Source organism: Condylura cristata, unplaced genomic scaffold (assembly GCF_000260355.1).
Source record: "Condylura cristata isolate star-nosed mole 26May11 unplaced genomic scaffold, ConCri1.0 scaffold00014, whole genome shotgun sequence".
NCBI lineage: Eukaryota > Metazoa > Chordata > Mammalia > Eulipotyphla > Talpidae > Condylura > Condylura cristata.
Window position 1 is genome coordinate 35,579,296 of NW_004567115.1, and position 6,000 is coordinate 35,585,295.

Here is a 6,000-nt window from a genome sequence, read left to right on the forward strand (position 1 = left end):
TGGCAACTAAAGTCCAGGCACTGCACATTGGTCAATCAATAGAATGGTAAGTTGTATGCACCAGTGCTGGTGGGGAAATGAGGTGGCAAAATGTATTCACTTTCTTGCCATTTGCCCAAAATACAATTCAGGAGAAACTTGTCCACATTGCTCCCAGACACTTAAATGGATCATTCAAGTGTTGACAAATAGATTTTATTCAACTGCCCTGACCCCATGGATATAAATGATTATGTCTTGGTTTGTGTCATTTTTTTTTTTTTACTGACTGAAGTTTTTCCTTGTCAATAGGCCAGTGCCTCCTTATGACCAAAATATTGGTAGAGTTGTCTGTACCTGGAGAACCCCTCTTGAGCTCCACCATGATCAAGGAACCTCTCAGCTGACCAACTATTATGGCAGGTCTCTGCGATTGAGCCAGTTCTGCGCATTTCAACATTACAAACTCATGAGGCTAAGACAAGAAAATTCAGGAAGGAGGTATCACAAGATTAGAAACTTGCTCATATGAGGCCAAAAGCTGGAGGTGGGGGTGGAAGTGACTAATATAGCTGATAAATAGCTACAGAAACTATCCACAGCAGACTGGGGACAGGGACATGGAGCTTGAGGGCCATTATACAAAATCACCACTCTTTTCAAATCCATGCCATCAGATAAATTCCTTAAGTGCCAACTGATAGCAACATCAGACTCCCAGAAATCTCCAAGCTCACCACTCACCACTGTTTGCATCCACTCACCTTAACTGGATGCCCCAAAAGGAGCAAAACTTAATATTTCTTAAGTAGAAAGAAGTCTACTACCAAAAAGGAAGGTTTATTCTGTCCAACAATGACAACTATAAAGGACTCTGTAGCTCAGCCAATGAAAAGACATCACACCCCTGGACTTTTCACTCTTTTCCAATAGCCACCATTTCTCCAAGGGCAGTTTCTCTCTATTCCCAAAAAAGCCCACTTTGCTGGTAAAGTTACTGGCTATTTCTTTAGATCAACAAGATGTACTGATATATAATAAAAGACAAGGTTGGATTTACAACCCCCCACCCCCAATAAAAACATTTTTTTTAAAAAAGATCAGTGTAAATAAGCAGATGAGCCTATTACAATAAAAAGTCAATAGATGAACATTTCAATAGATGTAGCATATAAAATTCATTATTCATGATTTTTTTTAACTTTTTTTTTTTTTTAGATTTATTTACTTGTGTATACAGAACTGGGGTACAGGCAAGAGGCTCAGGGGCAGCGAGAGGCTTCACCAGAGACAGAGTGGGAGCAGAACAGGCAGATCGACGAAGTGCACTGCTAAGGGGAGCAGCGGGCGGGTCAGGAGAGGTCTGCCGGGCCATGTGGGTCCCTCCGGGGCAGGCGGGGATCAAACTCATGCGGAAGTGGCTTAAGCTTTGCTTTAACACGCTGGGCCACCAGGGAGGGCCCAGGCACTGAATTTTTAAATTCAGAAATCCCTCTGAGTAATGTGAAAATATCTTGAAATAAACATACATAGACACATATACAACAACTTGTAATTTCTAAGCAAGGTTTTTTGTTACAATGGAAAGGTTTTTGTTTTTTTTTTTTTTTCTAATTCACATTTTGTCAGGCTTGGCTATAAAAAAAGAAGGGTGAGGCCCTCCCTGGTGGCGCAGCGGGTTAAAGCACTGCACTGAGAAGCTAAAGCCACTTCCGCATGAGTTCGATTCCCGCCTGCCCCCGGAGGTGACCACATGGCGAGCCAGACCTCTCCTGACCTGCCCGCTGCTCCCCTCAGCAGTGTACTTCGTCGATCTGCCTGTTCTGCTGCCCACTCTGTCTCTGGTGAAGCCTCTCACCGCCCCTGAGCCTCTGGCCTGTACCCCAGTTCTGTATGTACAAATAAATAAATCTTTTAAAAAAAAAAAAAAAAGAAGGGTGAAATAAAAATCTGGCAGGAGTTGCTGGAGGAAAGATGAGTTCCTCTTTTAATTGGGGGAGGGAGGCAGAAAGAATTTGGACTTCTAACCAATGGAGGAAGAAAACAAGATTTTTTCCCAAAACAAATGAGATAGGGGATAGCATGGGTATAAAAGTTTGGGAAATCCCAGTGGCAGAGTAACTAAAAAGACATAAGAACAGAAGTGACAGATACACACCACTAAAAATGGTATGCTTCTTTCCAGTGATGCACATGTACTCAGTAAGGAATTGGCAACTGCTTTATTACATATAACACTAATCCAGGTCAGAAACTCAGGTCCGTTCCCTAATTTACACACACACATGACACTTTGAGGACTGATAAAAGGATGAAAAATCCCAGAAGCAAAATGACCATCAGTTTTAAGCCTTAAAATGGACAGAAATTTGGTGAAGCTCTGGACTATCAAAGCTATTGCGATTAGGACAATAACAGCCATGGCTCAAGCACCAGGAAGGCCCAGTTATTGTTTCCTTTCCTCTTTATCTTTCATTTTTATTTTTTTAAAAAAAGATTTATTTATGCATACAAGAACTGGGGTGCAAGCCAGAGGTGTGGTGGGTGAATGGCTTCACCAGAGACAGAATGGGGAGAACAGGCAGATGGACTGAAATACACTGCTGAGGGGAGCAGCAGGTGGGTCAGGAGAGGACAGCCACGCCATGTGGGTCAGCTCCCTGGCCAGGATCCTACTTGTGCTGCAGGGGCTGGATAGCTTCACAGTGCTGTGAGGGCCCTGTCCATCATTTTCGAGTATTAGAGAGCTGAGTGTATAAGTTGTTCCTTTCCTAAAAACCCCTCTGGACCCCAAAGCCCTGTTTGCGCTGACTCCTCATCCCCTAACTCCTGCATTGGACTTCGCACACATTCTTTCTTGGGTTTTGTTTGTTAGTCATTTTTGTCAGGCACATTTTGTTCCTGCAGTGGAGTGTGCTTGCTTCCCCCACAGCAGAGTTCTCAAATAGGTTGTGCAAATGTTGCCTCTGCAGTCACATCTCTATGCCAGCCTCACACTATAATATCAATTCCTTTGTTTTTCTTCCTAAACTCTCACCATTAGGACTGTCTTGATCAACATATCCATTTACTTGCTGATCATCTACCTCCCATCATGAAAAGCTAAACATCATGTCTTGCTCAACACTGCATTCCAGCATCTGAACAGGTTCTGACACAGAATTGGTACTCAGTGTTTGTCAACTTTATATGACCTCCTGCCTCACACACTCACACCTTGTGTGAAGTTATGAAAATATCATATGCAAAAAGGGAAATGGCTATGTAGATTTTGTGATGAAATTATTGTTCTAAACCAAAGATAATTATTGTTGAATCACTGCCAGTATTTACACTTGGTGGCGAAACTAACCTCTCTGTGTATGGGAACAAAAGAACTTAATGTTAACTCTTCTTCAAAGTAAATGGGAAAAAAGGAAGCTCTACTTTCCAGCTCTTCCACATAGACAGTCAAATATCCCAAGTATTCAATAAATATTGTTACTGAGGACCTGAGATGTGGGAAGAACAAAGGCCCAACTTTATCAATAGTTTCTGAACGAAAAGATAAAGGAAACTATGTCCCTGGCAAGTATCCTCCTCTTACTGAGGGGTGGGGCCCAGGAGGCAAAGGAGAAAGAAAGCATCTCCGTGGGCCTGTCCTCTCAGGAACATGCTGAGGAGCTGGGATTCGGAGGGCCTCCAGCAATATTAAGCTGCAAACTCTGCCTTTATTTTTCAGCAAAAACAATGTTATTTCCTATTTGCCATTTGACACCCTCAGGGAGCATGGGATGGTATGTGGTGGGGTGTAGTCAACCCACTGGTGACATGTTGTGTATTAACAACAAGATTTAACTAGATATCAGTAATTGCTCAAGCTTTTTGAAGTCTATCAATATGTAAGGAATGATATTTTTTAATATGAAAACCCCATAAAGTCAGTAAAACAGCAAACCCCCTCAAGCAAAATTATGCAAAGGTGTTAGGTTGAGGAGAAGATTCATTTGAAATATTTCTGAGTTTGTACACAGTTACTGAAGGCCTTTAGTATTATCATTGTTAAATACCTGACAGTTGCTTTTCACTGGAATCTTTTAAAAATCTGTCATCAGAAAGGGTCATGTTGATTTTAGATGATAACCCTTAGAGGGGAAAAGGTCATTATTTTGAAGAAATACAAAATAATTGTCGATATAGTCACCTCACCTGGGTTTCCTCTCCCGCCCTCACCCTTGCCCTTCTCTGGCGCTTGGACAACAATGAAATGTAAAAGGATGAAGGGCTGAAAGAACCACACAGGTGCTTCTGGCAGCACCCTCTGTGCCATTCACGGATTTGAAAACTTCTTTCACTCCAGTTTTAAAAGTAGTCCTCAAGAGTGACCAGGCAGAGAGCAAGTGAGCCTAATGTGGTGCCCTGAAAGTCACGGCAGAAAGTGTTCCAAGGAAAGGTCAAATTCAATTAATTGCATAGTTCAGCCTTGACTTTTGACCATCGGATTGAGCAAAGCGTCACTGTCACCGGGGACCCTGGCAAGTTGCCCGCCAGGTACTCCAGTGTGCAAACAGACTGCTGGGTGGTTTTAAGAGAAAGGGAGAGAATATGGGGGGAGGGGAAAAGGGGGGAGAAGGGACCCAATGGTCTACAGTAAAGAGATTGTGGGTGTTTTAGTGGTGGGTGTGCTGATATACATCTTAAGAGGTGCGAACCTGGCTCCCTAAATCATATAAAGCAGGTACACCCATGTTATCTCAATAAAAGAAATTTTAAAAAATCCAGAAACCGGATCCTAGAGAGAGAGGAGATTTAGAGATAAAATAGCAAAAGGAGAAACAGGGAGTCCTTTATTCCATCAGGCTGATAAAGTGTTAGTATCAAAGTCAATTGAAAATAAGACGAAGAAAATTATATGCCAATTCTGCTCATTAACAAAATGAATTAGCCAATGTATAAAAAAGATAATATAACATACTTACATTACATTTATCCTACTTCTCTGAGGATGAAGTAAGACTAGAAAAATTTATTAATGTCATTCACCACACTCAAGGTAAAAAAAAGGATAACTAAATGATTATTGCAATTAAAAAAAATAACCTCCACAAAAAAGGGACTGAAAGGGAATTTTAATTTGAGAAAGGTCATTTTCCTCCCCAATCTGATACTAACACACATTCTTATTGATGTAAAATTATATTCTCTTTTAAAATCAGGATAAAGAATTGAATAGCTATAACTATATAACCTCTATTCCACAGTACAGTACAGTAAGTTTTAGCGTTGTAAGACAAGGAGGGAAAATATATAAGGATTGGAAAGAATTAAAACTTCCATTAATCACAATTTGTTGTCCAAAAACAAACAAACAAAAGAAAAAACTCAAGGGCCTCCCTGCTGGTGCAAAGGATTAAAGCACAGCACTATGAAGCTATCTGCAGCCACTGCAGTGCAAACTTGATCCCCAAGCAGGACACTGACCCACATGGCACAGCAGTGTATTTCAGTCAATCTGCCTGTTCTGCACCCCATTCTGTCTACAGTGAATCCTCTCACCCCACTACACCTCTGGCCTATACCCTAGTTCTTTTATGCAGAAATAAGTAACTCTTTAAAAAAAAACACTGAAGTTAATCTATAGTTAAATCTTTTGAGTTAAATTGTTTAGCAAAATTATATGAGATAATCACTATAAATCAATTACCTTTATACATTAACAGTTAATCTAAATAATATTAAGTAATTTTAATCAAAATATAACTTAGGAAAAAATATAAAAAATGATAGGTATAGTCTAATATTTTTTAAAAGTTATTAAAGCTCTCAGTGCATGGAAAGACTATACGTTTTATAAAACAACTCAATATGACATTAAGTGTTCTCTAAATTAATCTAAATATTTAATTCAAGCCAAAATCTCAACATATGGTAGGACTGTAAACAAGTATAGCAATTTTGGAAAGCAATGTAGATTTATCTTAAAAAATTAAACATCAAGTTACCATATCGTCCTGCAATCCCAAATTTGGCCATCTATTTAAG